General features: G+C 37.7%; 1 long non-coding RNA gene across 1 annotated transcript in view; it reads right to left on the reverse strand.

Annotated features, from left to right (window-relative positions):
* Positions 1–19,336, reverse strand: part of LOC108713754 — a 137,567-nt gene that overhangs the window by 52,672 nt on the left and 65,559 nt on the right. Inside the window, exon 2 of the long non-coding RNA XR_001935216.2 lies at positions 11,872–12,019. This is a non-coding gene — a long non-coding RNA (uncharacterized LOC108713754). The remainder of the gene's footprint in view (positions 1–11,871; positions 12,020–19,336) is intronic.

A 19,336-nucleotide genomic window follows, 5' to 3' on the forward strand; every position in this document is an offset into this window, starting at 1 on the left:
ATTGAACAAAACTCGAATTGAATTTTCCCCCGAAAAAAAAATCGAATGTCAGGAAGGCTACTAACTTCTTCAAATGGGTTAATGGACCTCTGCCATTGACTTGTAAATGAATTTGGCAGGTTTTAGGTGGGGAATATTCGAATTAGAACTGTTTCCATTGTCGAGGGTGATAAATCTCACATTCAAATTTACATTCGAGTTGGTGCTTTTAAATTAATTTTTTTTTAGAGAACTTGAATTTACAATGCAAACCTTAATAAATCTGCCCCTTAGTATAACATACTTAACGTTAAAGGTGAACCACTCCTTAAAGACCTTCTTTAAGGCTCTTTCTTACTGCAAAATTAACCTTTTGTGTGTTTGCAAACTTTACATGGAGGACAGTTTGGAAGCTTTAACACAATGGGGCAAATTTACTAAAGGGCGAAGTGAATAACGGGGGCGGAAATTCATCAGCGTGACGTAATTTCGGTACTTTGCCGATTTACTAAGGGGGTCACTGGCGTAACTTCGCTAGCGAAGGAGATAGTCTCTGGCGAATGGACGTAACTACGTAAATTCACTAAGATGTGGATTTTACTGAACGTTACCTCTTGCGCCAGACTTGCCATCGCCACCTCAAACCAGGCAAAGTGCAATAGAGTAGATAGGACTTCCTAAAAAAATAGTTGAAAATGTTTCTAAGTCCCAAAAAATGCTAGCGTCTTTTCCTTTTTCAGGGTGATAGGCTGAAAAAGAGTGTACGTATTTTTGGGGTACCCGGCTTCCCCCCTACATTTTCTAACATATAGCACATAAACTATACACTGGGCTCATCTGTAGGGCAATATAACAACTTTGTTTTATTTTATTAAGGTTTCCTGGGTTTGTGTAGTGTAATGTATTTGCTGCAACATATACGTCCATTGTAATTTAACTTCCTGCCATATGCTAATTAGACAACGCTAGCGCAACTTCGCTTCGCGCAGTAGCGATAGCGCAACTTCGCAAGCATTCGGTGCCCTGGATGCAACTTCGGATTTTAGTGAATTATCATCGTCCTGGTGAATCTACGCCTGCCGAAGTGTTGCGCTGTGAGCGAAGCCTTCGCTGGCGAATTTTCGGAGGTTAGTGAATTTGCCCCAATGTACTTTGAGCTACTAAAAACACAGTGCTTAAACGATTACCTTTAGAAATATGATGCCATTTCTTGCATGAGATGGGTTTTGTGATAATTGAGTTTTAAATGCTTAGCTGGAAAAGATATCCAGCAATTTTATAGCATGCATGCAGTGACTTTTTTTCCTTAATGACAAGTTCATCCACACCTCTTCAAGCCAAAAACTTAAGGAAGTGGCAATGACTTTAGCACAGTTTTTATTTTAGCAAAGGAAAATATATTAAAATACACTTAGCAAATCAACTGGCAAGCTATAACAGGACCCCCTTAAATAAGACGAGCTACGTGTGCATGATAGGAAATCACTCTTCACGCTGGAAGTTTTACTGGTGCAGTCACAGTGCCAGTTTACCACCTAGACTAAAGAAAAGCATTTAATTGGCAGGAGTGAAACATATACAGAAGCTACACAAACAAATCGACAAGTGTTAGTAAAATAGTATCCTATGGCAATTGGCATCATGCACTTGAAATTAACCTACACAACAGAGTTATTACTCATGGAGATGAGGAGCGTGGGACTACTCCATTATGTAGAATATAAACTATATAAAACAGAATAAAGATGCTAAAGGCATAAAAAGAAAAGAAAATATGTGTTCATTTCAAGATCACTGCCAGTCCGTATAATAAAAAATAAATATGTTAGCCTGTTATACAATGTACTGGCTGTTGCTGTGAACACAAAAGCAACTCCCCTACAGTAGAATTGTGGGGAGTTAATTAACCCTCGATATTCGAACGTCGAAGTAAAATCCTTCGACTTCGAATATCGAAGTCAAAGTATTTGCACAAATTCCTGCAATCAAATGATTCGAAGGATTTTAATCCATTGATCGAACGATTTTCCTTCGATTCCAATTTGGTAGGAAAGCCTATGGGGACCTTTAACATAGGCTAACATTGGTGCTCAGTAAGTTTTAGATGGCGAAGTAGGTGGTCGAAGCTTTTTTTTAAAGAGACAGTACTTCGACTATCGAATGGTCGAATAGTCGAACGATTTTTAGTTTGAATCGTTCGATTCTAAGTCAAAGTCGTAGTCGAAGGTCGAAGTAGCCAATTTGATGGTCAAAGTAGCCAAAAAAATACTTCGAAATTCAAAGTATTTTTTATTCTATTCCTATTGCCTAACTAACTATATTAGAAACATTTTTTTATTTTGCAGAGCCTATCTATTTACCCAGTTTTTATTTTTACACTGAACTGTTCCTTTAAGCTAAACCTCTGTACTAGTACAATGTGAGTTCTGTAACACTGACTCGCTTAGTGTATACTGAAGGAAATAATTCATTGAGCATGTTTGCACAATTCCCATTTTGACACACACATTTTTAATTGTTGATATACTGTACTTGCTATTAGCAAATTAAGAAATGAGTGCCATTTACTATTTTAGCCTTCTTGATTGGTGCATCAAGGAATCTGTTGTAACATTTATAGGTCCTAAAAGATGTGTCTGTCCTCTATGATTTGCAGTTTTCGCCCACAATCATACTAACTTCCTTACTTCTGGAATTTTGTTCATCCTTATTGCATTTACCTGTCTTTTCTCAGGTCATCGAACAAGTAAAATAAAGGTTACATTTCCTAAAGGGCACCCATTTCCGTTATGTGTTCCTAAATTAGAAATTATCATCCCAATTTACCCATTAGAAAAAGATTTTAAAGCGGCAACACTTGCTTTCGTAAAGGTTGCAGTCTTTGATTAACTGGCATTTGTATGCTTCTAGCATACTCCTACAATTATGTTATCTGGTGCCTTATAGTCTGTGAAAAGTTCTACCCATATTCTATGCCTTATTCCTAAATTGTACTACAATTTCTATGTTTTTACTGTGTATCAAATCATGTTTAGCCTACAGACACTGTCCCCTATTTCAAATTTGCCTGACCCTTTCAAATATGGTATAACCTTTGATAACTACTGTCCAGTCATGTGACTCATTTAATTATGTTTTAGCAATAGACATGGCAATATATTATATTTTATATTATATTGCTCATCTAGAACCATAAACTCAAGCATGTTCAATTTATAAATCGAGCGTTATATATTTTAATACTGATAGCAGTTTGTACATTGTTTAGATATCCAAATTAAGCAACCCAATTTAGATTTGCCAATTATGCAGCCCATTTGCCCTACCATGCCCATGTTCCCATTAAACATCTTTTTCACAGTATTTTTCACTGCTCCCCGCCCCCACCTCTCATTTTAAAAATCCCCAGCCTTGTAGCCATCTCTCCTCCAAAACAGCTGCAACATCATCACTGAGCTTGTATAACACAGTGCAGTACCCTTATGTGGTGGGTTTATTGCTGCTTGCTGCTTCATATAAAGCATTTACACCACTTGTAAAATGTAGTTATGCTGTGATGCTGCTTATTACAAGCTAGTATTCTGCTTCATATGATGATTTAAGATGCATTATTCCTAGTAAAAATTTACACTTGCTTACAAATCCCTATGAATTTCTATATAACAAGCAGACCTCATTGAACATGGGGTCAGGCGCCAAGTGATAATGCTGGTCATTACTATAGGTGAATTGTGTATCTTGAGGACACCGCATGACAATAATGGCAGCCCGCCCATGATATTTTCTTCTGACCAACAGTTCTCTAAAGACACAATGACTGACAATATCTCTTTAAAGGAGAAGGAAAGGCTAAAATTAAGTAAGCTTTATTAGAAAGGTCTATATAACCCTCAAAGTATTGCTGCTCTGAGTCCTCTGTCAAAAGAAACACCACATTATTTTCCTTTTATTGTGTACACATGGGCTTCTGTATCAGACTTCCTGTTTTCAGCTTAAACCTCCAGGGCACGGCCTTGAGCATGCTCAGTTTGTTCCTCTCCACATCCCTCCTCCCCTCCCTGCTGTAATCTGAGCCCAGAGCTATGAGCGAGCAGGGAGAGACTCAGGCGGGAAATGATGTCACACCAAGCCAATATGGTAGCTGCTATCCTAAACAAACAGAGAACATTTCAAGAGCTGTTTACTTAAGTATGGTAAAGCATTCTGCAGAATAAATATACTGTTATAGCATGTACTATTGTGGCTAATGTATTGGCAATAAATTGCTTCAGTAGCTTTCCTTCTTCTTTAAGCATGTATTATTTGTATTAGCTTTTTAACTTATTTTCATCAGTCACTGCCCACAGTCACACAACAACACACATGCACTAGGGTAGCCAACGTTAAAATCAGGTGTTAGAATGTATATAATCTGTGCAACATACTTGAATATAGGGCATGAATTATATTGACAACTAACTTTCTAATAACCTAAAATTCAGTCAAGAGCAACTACTAAAGTTCCAAACTCATTGACAGCAGCATGCAATAATTTTACATATATATTCCCTGCTTAAAGTGCCCATACAAAGGCCAACCTTCAAGATATCTAGTCGATCATCCCACAAGCCAAATGGAAATATATTGGCTATACCAATGTACCACTGTCCCAGGGTCAGACATTAGGAAGAAAACAGCGCACTGCGCTGCACCCAAGGTGAACTTTGTAAATACCCTGTTCTAGATATAGGATCTGTTATCTGAAAGCCTGTTATCCAGTAAGATTCAGATTATGGGAAAGCCATCTTTCATAGACTCCATTTTATCTAAATAATTCAAATTGTTAAAAACGATTTCCTTTTTCTCTGTAATAATAAAACAGTATCTTTTACATCCCAACTAAGATATAATGAATCCTTATTGGAGGCAAAAACAGCCTATTGGCTTTATTTGATGTTCAAATTATTTTTTAATATACATATAAGGTATGGACATCCAAATTACAGAAAGATATGTTATCTAGAACACCCCAGGTCTGAGTGCTAAAAGGTTTATATTGCAAAAATGACATGATCCTTCTGTAGTGCCAAAGGCTGGGTGCTATTATACAGGTAATGGAACTCCAAGTTGACTTTTAATAGCTTCATATTTTACAACAAGGGGTACGTTATTTTTTATACACAGGTTACAGTGTCACACAGATTAAATCACTAAGCACTGCTTCCATTTGTTGACATCACTAAGCACTGTTTAAATGGATATTTATGGCTCTTATGTAATATATCTTATGGGCAAGTATGATATACCTGGGAGGTAGGGCAGTGAAATACTGTACATACTCTATTAACATCGAGAAACAGTTTTTAATCTCACTTTTTAGGTTGACAAATAGTTACATTATTGTGACGGTTAGATTGGATTTTAAGTTGGACTCTGGCCTAACAATTAACTTGACATTGTTCTAGCTAACCTATGCAGAACACATTTATAAACCTGAACAATTGTTCTGGACTAAAGTTACATATTATTTTACAAGTTGTTGATTTTAAAACACCATTTTCTTATTTGTTGCCCATGACTTGGCTGCTCAAATGTATAATTCTTCACTTCATCAATAGCAGAAGATTTATTGCCTCCCACACATGTGCTACAATGACAACAATGCAGCAGGTCCTACCCATGGCACCCTGTACCTGCCACATCACCCTCAGCCTGAATTGCTGACAACACATTACTGTATCCAGACACGTGACATATTTTCATACACAAGTATGAGATGCTTCTGTAGTGCGTGTATCTTTAGGAATCTAAAGGCAGGAAGGTTCTATTCACCCTTCTGACCATGGCCAAGGGTTTTTAACATAGGAAGTCACCTAGATAAAGCAATGGGATCCATTTTCCGGAAACACGTTATCCAGAAAGCTCTGAATTATGGGAAGGTAATCAACCATAGAGTATTAGTAGTATAAAATAATTCAAAACATTTAAAACATATTTCCTTTTTTTTGTAATAATCAAACAGTACCTTCTACTTGATTCCAACTAAAATATAATTAATCCTTATTGGAGGCAGAACAATCCCAATTTTCTAGTAGATTTAGGGGCAGATATATTAAGGGGCCGATTCACTAAGCTCGAGTGAAGGATTCAAATGAAAAAAATTAGAATTTCGAAGTATTTTTTGGGTACTTCGATCATCGAATTGGTTAAATTCGTTCGAATTCGAACGAAATCGAACGATTCGAAGTAAAAATCGTTCGACTATTCGACCATTCGATAGTCGAAGTACTTTCCCTTTAAAAAAAACTTCGACCCCCTACTTCGGCAGCTAAAAGCTACCGAAGTCAATGTTAGCCTATGGGGAAGGTCCCCATAGGCTTGCTAACCTTTTTTTGATCGAAGGATTTTCCTTCGATCGTTGGATTAAAATCGTTCGATTCGAAGGATTTAATCGTTCGATCGAACGAAAAATCCTTCGGTCGATCGAACGCAGGATTAGCGCTAAATCGTTCGACTTCGATATTCGAAGTCGAACGATTTTAGTTCCCAGTCGAATATCGAGGGTTAATTAACCCTCGATATTCGACTATTGATGAATCGGCCCCTAAGGGTTAAATAGTAAATTCGAATTTTCAATATTTTTGGCATCAAAATTCACACATTCGAATTTTAATTCCCCAATTCGAATGTAAATTTGAATGTGATAATTATCACAACGCGACCATGAAAACAGTTCTAATTCAAATATTCGCCAACTAAAACTTGCCAAGTTCAACTTCAACCATTTGAATATGTCAATTGCCTTCCTGAAGAGTTTCTTTCAGAGGGAAAACTCGAATTTAATTAAAATTTTCTGGTCGGGACTATTTGATCGAATATTAGACGTTCACATTTTTCTTAAATAACCTCCACTTCAAGTTGTGAGTAAATTATAATTTATTAGAGTAAAAAAAATTCACATAAATTCGAAATTCGACCTTTGATAAATCTGCCCATTAGGGGCAGATATATTAAGGGTCGAATAGTAAATTCAATATTTTTTTATTTTTGGTGTCAAAATTCACCCATTCAAATTGTAATGCCCCAATTTGCATGTACTGTAAATTCGAATCTGAGATTTATCACACCTCAACCATGGAAATAGTTCTAATTCGAATATTCACCACCTCAAACCTGCTGAATTAATTTACAAGTCAATGGCAGAGGTCTGTTGAACCATTTGAATATGTTAATTGCCTTCCTGACATTCAAGATTTTTTCAGAGGGAAAACTCGATTCAAATTTGTTTTGAATTTTCGGGGTTGGGACTATTCGATTGAATCTCACACATTCAAACTTTTTCTTAAATAACCTCCCATTCGAGTTGTGAGTACGTATATTCAAATTTATTAGAGTGAAAAAAATTCCCATAAATTTGAAATTTGATAAATCTGCCCATTAATGTATAGAGATCCAAATTACAGAAAGACCACTTATCGGGAAAACCTTAGGTCCTGAGCATTCTGGATAATAGGCCTCATACCTGTATTTGTTTTCTTCATTTTAACTGCAGTTAAATTAGTTTCTACTAGGGATGCAACGAATCCACCCATTTTGGAATTGGCCGAACCCCCTGAATCCTTCAAGAAATATTCGGCCGAATACCAAAGCAAATCCGAATCCTAATTTGCATATGCAAATTAGGAGTGGGAAGGGGTAAACATTTTTTACTACCTTGTTTTGTGACAAAAAGAAACTTGATTTCCCTCCCGCCCCTACTTTGCATATGCATATTAGGATTCGGATTCAGTTTGGCCTGGCAGAAGGATTCGGCTGAAAATCCCGAACTGTATCCTGGATTCTGTGCATCCCTAGTTTCTGCAGGTTAAAAAAGAACAGAACAATGTGTCTATATTACTACCTAAGGCTGTAAAATTCCCCACACCGTTATTACCCAGAATTATATTGTACACTTTTGCAATCTATATGATTGTAGTACTGTATTATAATAAACAAGACCATATAAAGACAATCTAGCAATAGAACAGTTAAAATATATGAAATGAATTTCAGGTATTTATTGAAGTATCACTCTGCATTACATCCTATCTTTAATTATATTTTTATTTTTTATGGGTTACTGTAATTAGGTGCTTCTAATGACTTCCTACAACCACTCTCTGCTCCCCACTATCAGAAAAAAAATGATGTTTTAATAAGTAAGACAATGCACCAGAACAACAACACCTGGCTACCACTGTGGTCAAGCAGTGCCATCTACTGCACTTATTCTTCCCATACCAATGATGTTCTACAATTTAGACGTGGCATTTTATTAAAGTAGCGATAATCTACATGCACTCTCATTAGCAGTTTTTAATGTATTAAAAAAAGAATCCAATTGTCATCATGATACAATCGTACCACATGTTGCAGTGGCTGGATGGTTAATTATAAATATCCACTTCAGAAAGATGTAACTGAAAATGCATTGGTATGGGGTGGGTGGGGGGAGAAGTTAATTTACTACTATAGATGTTTGTGCAAGTGCAGTTGTCAAAAGCAACCAGTAGACACATAGCTATTGCAAGTAGGCCATTTAAAAGAAAGATCTTGTTGGTTGATATACATGAATACACTGGAGCAATTCAGCACCTATGTTTATAAATCAGCACCTATTTTTATAATGCCTTAAAGGAAAAGGAAAGCTCCTAAGTGATGTTATACTAACCTAACAGTCTGGTATATAAAAAGGATATATACCTTTTACTCCAGTCATTCAACCATCCTTCGTACTATAATGAGAAAATTTATTATTTTTTAGCAATGGAGGACGTCAAACTTTTGAGGGAAGCCTGAAGCAAACTGTTTACATTTCCTCTCCACCTATATATAAGGAAACATGCTGAATTTTCTTTTTGTTTTCCTCCCCGCATCATCCTAAATCTAGTTTCAGAATACATAAACATTGGGTAAGAGTAACCTCATTTTGAACATCGAAAACATGAGAAATAATTCATACAGTATATGCTACAGTAGCAAAGCCCTGAGGTGGGTTTTATTGGACCGAAAGATTGCAGTTTTCCTATGATGCAAAGTCTATAGGTCAGGATGTCAGATTTTACACTGCATTTTCATTGCAACCCTATTCATATCTGTACGCAAATAGAGTATTTCTGCTGTTTCACTAACACCTTGACTTTAGTTTTCCTTTATTCTATCTCGGAAGCATGAGCTCTACTTGATATGTACAAACACAAAACGACAACATTAAAAACTATAGACGTCATCCTCCAGGAAAATGCAGAAGACCATTAAGGAGCACAAAAGCGCATCTTTTAGTTTTCATGCACGGAGCAATTCTGCCCCTGGGAATGCATGCAATGTGCACTGTAAGCCAAACTAAACATCTGGCCATTTTGCAGGTGGTAAAAATATGGCACTGTTGAGGCCTTCATCCTTAATTAATTGCTCATCTGAATGATGCACAAGTTAAAGGACTGTTGGGGGGGGTGCCTATGTGACTCCCACCAGCTTTGGACTGGATGGTCTCTAGGTCCCCCTGCACCAGCCGCAACTCCCCTCTGGGCCCCACGTGCATACTTGCATACTCTACTTGCGGCCATGTTTGGGGTCAGGGGGGAGATCAGGGGACAGCACTGGGTCTGGGTTGGTGGTGCCCACAAGGGGGTTACAGCCTCAACCAATGGCCAGAACTAGAAATGTTTTCTTTGCATCAGCCAAAAGGCCCAGGGCAGGTGAAGGGAGTACAGCATAAAAACATAAAATGCCTTGTGCTAAAGTGCCATACTAGTGCAGGGTGAGCCCCCACATCACTGTGCAATTTGAGCCACCCTGGGGTTGCTACTCCTAGTCCATGGCAGACCTAGGGCTATCATGCTACTGGCCCTTTGGGCAGAGGATCAAAGTAGTCTATCTTATATGGAGGAGCAGCCAGAGTCACCTCCTAAGAACATCCTCACTTGATCTTAGCCACAAGGCCTAGAATCCATATTTTATATAAAAAAAAACAAAAAAACGCAGTCCAGCCCTGCCTCACTTCTCCAAACAGCTATGTGCACATGCAAAGTTATTCTTCCTATATTTTACATATGGTCTCAATATAAAGTGGGCAGAATAAAGCACAATTTTCTGCCCTTGCGCTAATTACAAGGTAGAGCAATGTCACCAAATTACGATTTTCATAAAAACAGGTTATAGAAACCAGTGAAGAGGAGAATGTAAAAGTGACAAAGCAGGGCTGTACTTTCTTTTTGAAGCACAAAGACAGTCTTGTGATTGGTTAGCTTGTATGCATGCTTAATTGTGAATAGGCAATGACAAGAATAAGCAGGCAGAGGTATAAGAAACCCTTAATCATCATAGAACAACAACTACACATAAATACTAATTAACACTTTCTTTATAACAACTTTTATTTTAGGCTAAAATATAGAATAGGCTAGAAATTTTTACATTCATTTTGCTTTTAGCGTCAACCTGTTAAACACTGTGGGGCACATTTACCTAGGGTCGAATATCGAGGGTTAATTAACCCTCGATATTCGACCGTCTAAGTACAATCACTAAAAATTTGCGCTATTCCTACGATCAAACGATCGAAGGAATAATCGAACGATTCGAAGGATTTTAATCCATCGATCGAAGGATATTCCTTCGATCAGGAAATTGTAAGGAAGCCTATGGGGACCTTCCCCATAGGCTAACATTGGCCTCGGTAGGTTTTAGGTGGCGAACTAGGGGGTCGAAGAATTTTTTTAAAGAGACATTACTTCGACTATCGAATGGTCAAACGATTTTTAGTTCGAATCGTTCGATTCGAAGGTCGTAGTCAAAGGTCGAAGTAGCCCATTCGATGGTCAAAGTAGCCATATTCGACCATTTGAAATTCAAACTTTTTTTCCTCTATTCCTTCACTCAAACTAAGTAAATGGGCCCCTGTATGTCTAAGTAAATACAAGGGATCACATTTACCAAACCATACAATACCTTCTTTCATAAGTTATCCCTATATTCTTGAGGACTCTACACTATTCTGCGAAAACAATATCCCAGCCACACTTCTGTTCATATACCTTTAACATACAGTAGCAGTTATGGAAATAACGTTGTATGAAATCCTTTTAAAAGGCCATCCATTAAGAACATTACCAGAAAAGTGCCTTGGGCCTATCCCCGACTATAATAAAACATTAGGCAGTCTGTGGAATCTCAGGCGGAAAAGGAATGTCACATACCATGAAGGATCACATGCTTTGAGTTAATTAAACTGTAAAAATGTAAGCTGCACATATGTAAAAACACTGGGACAGTCTCAGGATATGCACCTAACGACGTGACTCTAATATCTGTCATTACACTTCAGTGGCACTTTTAAAAACATGTTGAATATTTTAGAGCTGCATAGAACCTAGTAAATAAAACTGAGCAGGCAGAAATCCGAAAATCCCTCATGTTACGGCTTTCCGTTCTCTGTCACTCTCCCTCCCTCCTCCTTTCTCTCTTTTTTTTTTTTGCCTCACTTTGTCCAGCTTGTGTACATTAAAAAAGGCAAGGTTTTTCAGAACTTTGCTGAGCTGATAGTTTATACATTGCTATTCCTTTAAAGTGTATGAAAATGTTCATAAGAAATCTCCAAAGCAGAGGAAAAATGGGCACAGCACACGGCACTTGATTGTCAGTCATCAAAGTGATAGAATTTCTTTCCTTCTCTCAAACAAATTCCTCTTTTGAGGTTTGACTGTTAACAAAATAGATTCAAACTAAATATTGTTTTATTATTTTCTGCAAATGCTAACTGCCCTATCATGGATAGTGTTATTTACACTGTATTATCTTATATCTGAACACATTTTTATGTTAGACAGTCAGTTTATACGTTAATATATTTTGAACTGTATAAAACAGAATTACCTTTATTAAGCAACAGACATGCTTCTGCATAGGAATAGTACATGTAAGGTGTAGCATTAGAATGTGATGGGAAGGTTGCTTTCCTGTCCACTTTGGTTCAGCCATGCATCATAGCCAGATAAAGGTGCACAGTTTGGGTCCTGGGTGGCTACAATAAAAAATATAAGAGATTATTATTATAGAAAGCTTTTGGGCACCATCAAATGTAATAGCTAATATAGACATAAACATTCAGCTCTTTTAGCTTCTGGGAGAGCTCCAGTGCAACCCACTGATTACTGATCTGGTCATCTGCTGTAGTTTAGCACACAAAAGTTAGATATAAGAATGATCCACATATCTGGATAATTAAAACAAGCTTTGTTGAAATTCATTAAGCGCACACAGGTGAATAATAGGGCCGGTAGTAAGCAAGCTTAATTTTAGTGGCACTAGATAGCTGCTTTCTCACAAGCCTGGCCATTAAGTGTTCTGCTGAAATGGCTGGATATCTCAGGTGTGGGTATATACATTATGGGGCACATTTACTTAGCTCGAGTGAAGGATTAGAAGGAAAAATACTTTGAATTTCAAAGTTTTTTTTTGGCTACTTCGACCATCGACACTTTGAATCGAACGATTCGAACTAAAAATCGTTCAACTATTAGAAAATTCGATAGTCGAAGTACTGTCTCATTAAAAAAAAACTTCGCCCACCTACTTCGCCACCTAAAACCTACCGAGCACCAATGTTAGCCTATGGGGAAGGTCCCCATAGGCTTTCTAGGCAATTTGTGATTGAAGGAAATTCGATCGATGGATTAAAATCCTTCGAATCATTCGATTAGAAGGATTTGATCGTTCGCTCGAACAATTTTTCCTTTGATCGTTCGATCGAACGAATTGCGGTAGATCCTTCGACTTCCATATTCAAAGTCAAAGGATTTAACTTTGATGGTCGAATATCGAGGGTTAATTAACCCTTGATTTTCGACCCATAGTAAATGTGCCCCTATATCTCCAGTGTACATGTACATTGTTCATGGCAATCTTGAAGCAAATTGTGTAGGCATGTTCTAAAATACCTGATCTGTTTGCTTATACATATTAATTATAGTGGATAAAGATATAAGGGCGTTGTGAAGTTCCCTTCTGCAGCTATCACACAACTAAAAATTCATTGACTGTGCCGTTACCATTGCTGGTCTTTGCCCACCTTGACCTGACTTGTCTCTGACATTCTTGACTTCTAGCTTGATTCATGGCTTTGTAGTTTCACAATTGGTTACTGGTTACTGGTTCACTTCTCCCTGCTCAGTTTGTGGTTGTTTACTAAACTTCTTACGATTCCTAACCCTTTCTCACTTTGTCTGACCAAGTTTAAACGTCACATCTCTAGAGACTGTGAGAACTTGCAGGAAGGGCTAATCTCATCAATTCAACATTCACCTATAAATATTAGAGACTCATGCTATATAGTGTTGCTTAGTTACTCTACTTCTATTATTCTAATATTTCTATTTCCAGGGAAATGAATAGGTTAAAGTCATTACCCACGGCATACTCCCCATGCAGGTTCATTTTCAAATCTGCACCTTATGTCCAAGACAGAGTGAGCATTCGCCCATTCGGTAAATGTTTATTGTTTTATTACTTTAATAAAGGTCTATTGTATTATTCACTAGCTGCATTGTTCTGCTTGCTAAGTTTTTTTTTTCAAAATGTAAAGGCTTACATGGTATTTACACTAGCATAATACTGCAGATTAAAAGAAACCATAAAAGAAGAAAATATAGGTTTAGTTTTAAGCAGTCTATTTGTATGACTACAGTAAATCAGTAACCCTGTTGTAGCACACATGATTTTAGGAAGCAAAAAAACATCTGATGGAGTTAAGTTTAGATTGAAGCAACAAGTATGCTAGTAATAAACTAAGCAGAATTTATTCACACAAGTAACAATTATCCTTTATGTTTTATGTTTATGGCACCAATGCACAGTTTATAGAGCTTTTTCATAATTCACAAAAGTCCCCGGATAATAATACAATATTGGTAGCTGGGTTTAGGAGCAGCACTCCAGGTAGCAGAAAGGATACCTAACTTTTGATGCCACCTACCTTGGTAAGGTAAAGAGATCTGGGGACTACAAGGCAATGGCCAGCCCTGTACTTACTACTAATTTATGCCAAGTGCTAATCCTGGGTGTCCTGTTACACTTCCCATTGAAATAAACTGGAAATGGTCCACACAAGTAGAGGCATTTAAAACGGTATGAGCCATAGCTCTAAAATGTGCCTCTGTACGTGAAATATATTTTTAGAAATGGATTTTAAGCATCCGGAGGCATGTATTAGTTGAGTGTGATTTAATACAGAATATACAGGTTACTTTGTCTAGAGCTGTAATTGTCTAATACTATATTTAATATCACAGAAAGGGGGAAGGGGCTGGGCAAAGCAGTCATTTGCACCTCATTACTTTAGGGCTGCAGATTTCGGAAAGCTGATCCTTGCAGTTACATTTTTACAGATGCTTCTAGTTTACTTGTTCATGACTGCGCTATGAGGAAAGACTTCCTGCCACTAAAATGCTTGATGGCATAGGCATTTGAAAAGGACAGAAAGAAAAAAAAAACCTGGGTAAATTTCCCAACTCACATATAAAAAGAAAAACAGAAAAACATACTAAATAAACAAACAAACAAGACAATTACTCTTTAGTTCCATTTTTTTAGATAAGGTTAAATAACACTTTATTATGTCCTATAATAGGTTTATGCATCAACTAAGCTTTCTTATTCAGATTTGTTAACCCAGCTGGACCATAATCTTTGGGTGGACCCAGGAAATGGATATGGGAGGGGTGTAACTGGGCATGGCCGGGGCATAATGGGAGTATAGCAACAGACCTTCTGGAAATAGCCTCTGGGAAGTTGACATCTCTGCATTACCTAATGATAAAGTCCAATTTGATATTGTGCTGTCCTGGTTGGCATGGGCTCTTTACCTTAGGAAGGTGATCCCTGACCAGTGGCTCATGAGCAACATATTGCTCACCAACCCCTTGACTGTTGCTCTCAATGGCCTAAAAACAGATGCTTATTTTTGAATTCTTTGCTTGGTGACAAGTTTTAGTTGCTAAAAACAGGTGTACTGCCAAACAGAGCCTCCTGTAGGCTGCCAGTCCACATAGGGACTACTAAATAGCCAATCACGTCCCTTATTTGGCACCCCCAGGAACAGTTTTCATGCTTGTGTTGCTCCCCAACTCTTTTTACAATTGAATGTGGCTCATGGGTAAAAAAGTTTGGGGACCCCTGGCTTAGGATATGTGTAGAGGCCTGGCCACAAAGCAAGACAAGCCTTTGGTTGTGTAGTGTTGACCGCTGCAGTGCTTTCAAGAAGAACTGAACCAAGCTCATTCCTAATCAGATGAATGGGAAATGCCCTGACTATGGGACACTAGCACTACAGGGTAATTATCAATCTAATTAAAGAAAAACTATACCTTCAGAAAGAATACCTAAACATTATATAATGTATAGAATAATAAGTGACTTAATAAATAATCTTACCATATTGGCATATACACGAGTAAATATTGCCTTTTTACCTTGAGCCACACCCAGGACCTTTCAACTGCTACTGCTGCAGACTGTAATGAGGTCTAATGCACACTATACACTATCATGCAATGTGTGAGGAGCTAAAATTAGCACCCTGTGCTGCTTAGGATGGGTCCCCACAATCCCCTTTAATACAAACAAGTGGTCTTTCATGAACAGAATATGGCAAAGTAAAGGAGTGCATAATTATTTTCTAATCTAGTTTGATGGTCACAAAGCTCACATTCAGATTTAATCTGGGTCCCATGAAATTGAGAAACACTGAAAGCCTACTCAGGTTAAAAAAAATGTAATTAAAAAAAATCTGAAAAGTACAATAAAACAAAGGGACAAAGGTAATAATACATTAATATGGTTAAAGGGAAGCCTGAATGAAGATTGGTAATGAAGACATGCTAAGGAAATGAGGCCAGGTAAACCTGCTGCTTGTTATAGTAAATCCCAGTCCATATCACCCTGGGGGTGATATAAAACATTTTGTATAGCCACAAAAAGTCTATGTGCACTTCTGCAACTGTTTTGTCTACCCACCTGGAATATACAGTGCAATTGCCTTGTGCATGAGAAATTCTGGCCACGGACATAGCAGGGCTTTCTTTGTAGACTATAGACTGTATAGTGCCTGGCTTCCTTTCACACCCCTGTTTGAGACACAGTTAATAAATCATTTGTTCCTCGCTTTTTTTTCTTTTGCTTTGCTTAGTTAAATATGTACTGTATGCGCTACAGTACAGTATATATATTTTACTATGATATCTACTGGACATATTAAACAGGCACATCGGTACTCAATAACTGGTATTTACACTATTTGTTGGGATTAAGTATTATATAGGCAGTTTATTCATTTTTTTCTCCTCACTTTTCACATAGCTAAAACGACAGGCTTAACGAATCATGCACTGTTATGGTTTTATACACAGATACTGTAGATTTGGACCCCGGGGTCTTGCATTTGATTCAGACCAAATCATGATCTTTTTTTCTTTTTAAAATATTCATAAAGTCTCCCAAAATGGGTGCACCATTAACAGCCTCATGCTTGTGCTGTACCCTCTCCTGTGGCAGGTATATTAATAGACAGAGCGAGTGAGTAATCCAGAAGGCACCTACAAATGTATAAACAAAATCTACCTTTGTTCCATGCTTAGCAGAGGTGTCTGAAGAGCTGGCAGTTTCGTGTAAATTCATGCACATTTCAAGAGATGCAAAACCAGTGCTCTTTGCTATTTTCAACATCTGCATAACTATCAGTCTAACCACAATTCACAAATAAGTTCCAAATGACACATCGCTTAAAAAGCTGCTTAGCAGGGATTTTAAATGTCCCTGGCCTGTATTCAGAATCCTGGGAAGTGGCTTTCTTAGCTGGGCAGTCAGCATAAAGGCATCAACATGAATGGCCACAGGGAGAAAATGCATAGGAGCTGCCACATCACTCCCAAGGAAACATACTCTATATTCAAACCATAAAGTAATTTATCTGGAAATTTTCCCTGTTGCTTCTCAGGGTCATCTCTAGTGGGGTCTAGAGCAGGACAAACTGTACTGAGAGCTACATTGTTTATGTAAATTAGGCATGTCCAACATACTGCCCTTCAGGGGTTGTTAAAGGCAGGTTAGGCAACATTGATATACGTGCATATTGATATAAAGTATACAGTATCTGTGCCCTGGTCTGATCATTTTGGTGCCATATCATACCCTATAATAACTGCCTAACTACAACTACTGGTCTATGTATAGGGCTTCATGCAACTGTTAAGATTAATACCCATTAAAGACAGTTCTTTGCTTCTCAATAATTACAAAAAGGCAATTATTTAAGTTTTTTAATATTCTTTTTCCTTCATCTATTTGTCCTTAGCCCTGTGATAAGAGCAATATGTTTTATGAGTGCAATAAGTCCAAATGCAGTGCAAATTAGGGCACAGATTGGCTTCTTTTTTTTACCAGCAATGTAAAGTTTTTCCCAGAATTCCAGCATTAATGCCGGAGGTCAATGAAAAGTACAATGGCGTTAAAACGAGCACAGTGTTGCATGCACTTCAGCATGAATACGCCACAATAGCACTAAAAATCTTTGGTGTTTGGATTTAATTTTCGGTGATCAGTGACAAGATGGCATCTGCATCAGTTTCTTTAGTCCTTAGTCCTAACATCCATTTGTCCTTAGCCCTGTGATAAGAGCAATACGTTTAATGAGTGCAATAAGTTCAAGTGTAGTGTGTAAAATGCAATTCAGAGTACAGGTTGCCTTTTTTTACCCACAATGTAACTTTATTCCTAGAATTCCAGCATTATTGCAGAGGGTCAATGAAAAGCAATTGCGTTTGAACGAGCACAGTATTGTATGTGCTTCAGCATGAATACACCACAATTGCACTGAAAATCTTTAGTGTTTGGATTTCATTTTCGGTGATCAGCGTCTGCATACATTTCTTTAGTCGCAAGTTCCCTGCATCAATTGAAGCAGACTGCTTTGGGTGCCCATGTATCAACAGACACATTGCATATGCTTTACACCAGGACACAAGATGGAAGTAGCGGCACGGAGCACAACTATGCAGAAGTGTAATGAGCAGCTTTGAATGCAAATATTTTTTTTAAATTGGTGTCAATATGAGCAATGGTTATGCCTATAATTGCATGACCACAACTGCACTTATGTCTTTTACTTTTTAAAAAAGGGTGAGGGTGGAGAATATACAGTATGGATATTATGATAGTTAAAAATGTTTTATCAGTCTATGGCTAGGTAGCTTAATGTCTGCATAAAAAGCCTGCCAAAGCATTTGAAGGGTTAATGGTAAGAGACCAAAGGGACACAAATCCTCTGCTGGAAGAGACTGCATTCCAAACTTCTTCGACCCACTCAAAGCCATAATCCCCTGCAGCTGGAACAGCCTCACCATCAGTGCACAGCTAATGCATTTTTTAAGAGCTAGTCACTGGTCACAAATGTAAAGTGGACCAGGCAGTTCCTACTGCAAATAAACCATTCCTGTTGTAAACCCATATTCTACCCAAGCTGGAGAGAAACCAGGACTGGCTGCTTTAGAACCAGTCAAGTTGCAGCGTTCCTCAGTGTTACCTGAAGTACATACTGTATCTTCATTTGTCAGGCAGGGGAGATGGGAATAAAAAGAAATGGCTGATGCAGTTGAGTTGTCCAGTAACAATACACACACCTGATAAAAAATTAACAAGAAGATATATCACCGGAACTACGCCGGCCATTTTGGAAACAATGTTTATTTAGACAAAACACATGGCGGCCTGAACAACAGCCTTAAATGCATGATGGTGTTATGATGGCTCTGTCTGCTGGCTGCCATAATAAATAACACTCTCTAAGCAGAAAAAGAAATTTGTAGATTAATGCAGTTCTTCTTGGCTCAGAAACATCTTGGAGAGAAAGTCTTGAACATTAACTCAGCCTATGCAAACAAGGGCATATTTTCCGCTTTTTCTTTCCAGCATTGTTCTTTCCTTTCAACTTCACCCAGCTAGAATACTTGTTAATCAAAATATAAATATGTGAAAAAAGTGTGATCCAACAGGCAGATGACAACCAGTTTTAGACTACAATGAATAAGGGCCCGTTCAATGTGCAATAAGAGAGGCTTTGTGAATCCTAGAGTGATCATATTTGTACATGTAACTGGAGCAGGCCATTGTTCACTGGCACATACAACTTAATGTGGAATACACAAAACGTTTCTGATGTAGACACATAGTATAAAATAATTCACATTAAATCATTCGATAATAGGACAATACATTGCGCATTGTTTCCAAAAGTACCAGAACTTGTGCAGACATAGTTGCAGTCCTAATTCTTTAGATGTGTTTTGCT

This window comes from Xenopus laevis, chromosome 1L (genome assembly GCF_017654675.1).
Source record: "Xenopus laevis strain J_2021 chromosome 1L, Xenopus_laevis_v10.1, whole genome shotgun sequence".
NCBI classification, from domain to species: domain Eukaryota; kingdom Metazoa; phylum Chordata; class Amphibia; order Anura; family Pipidae; genus Xenopus; species Xenopus laevis.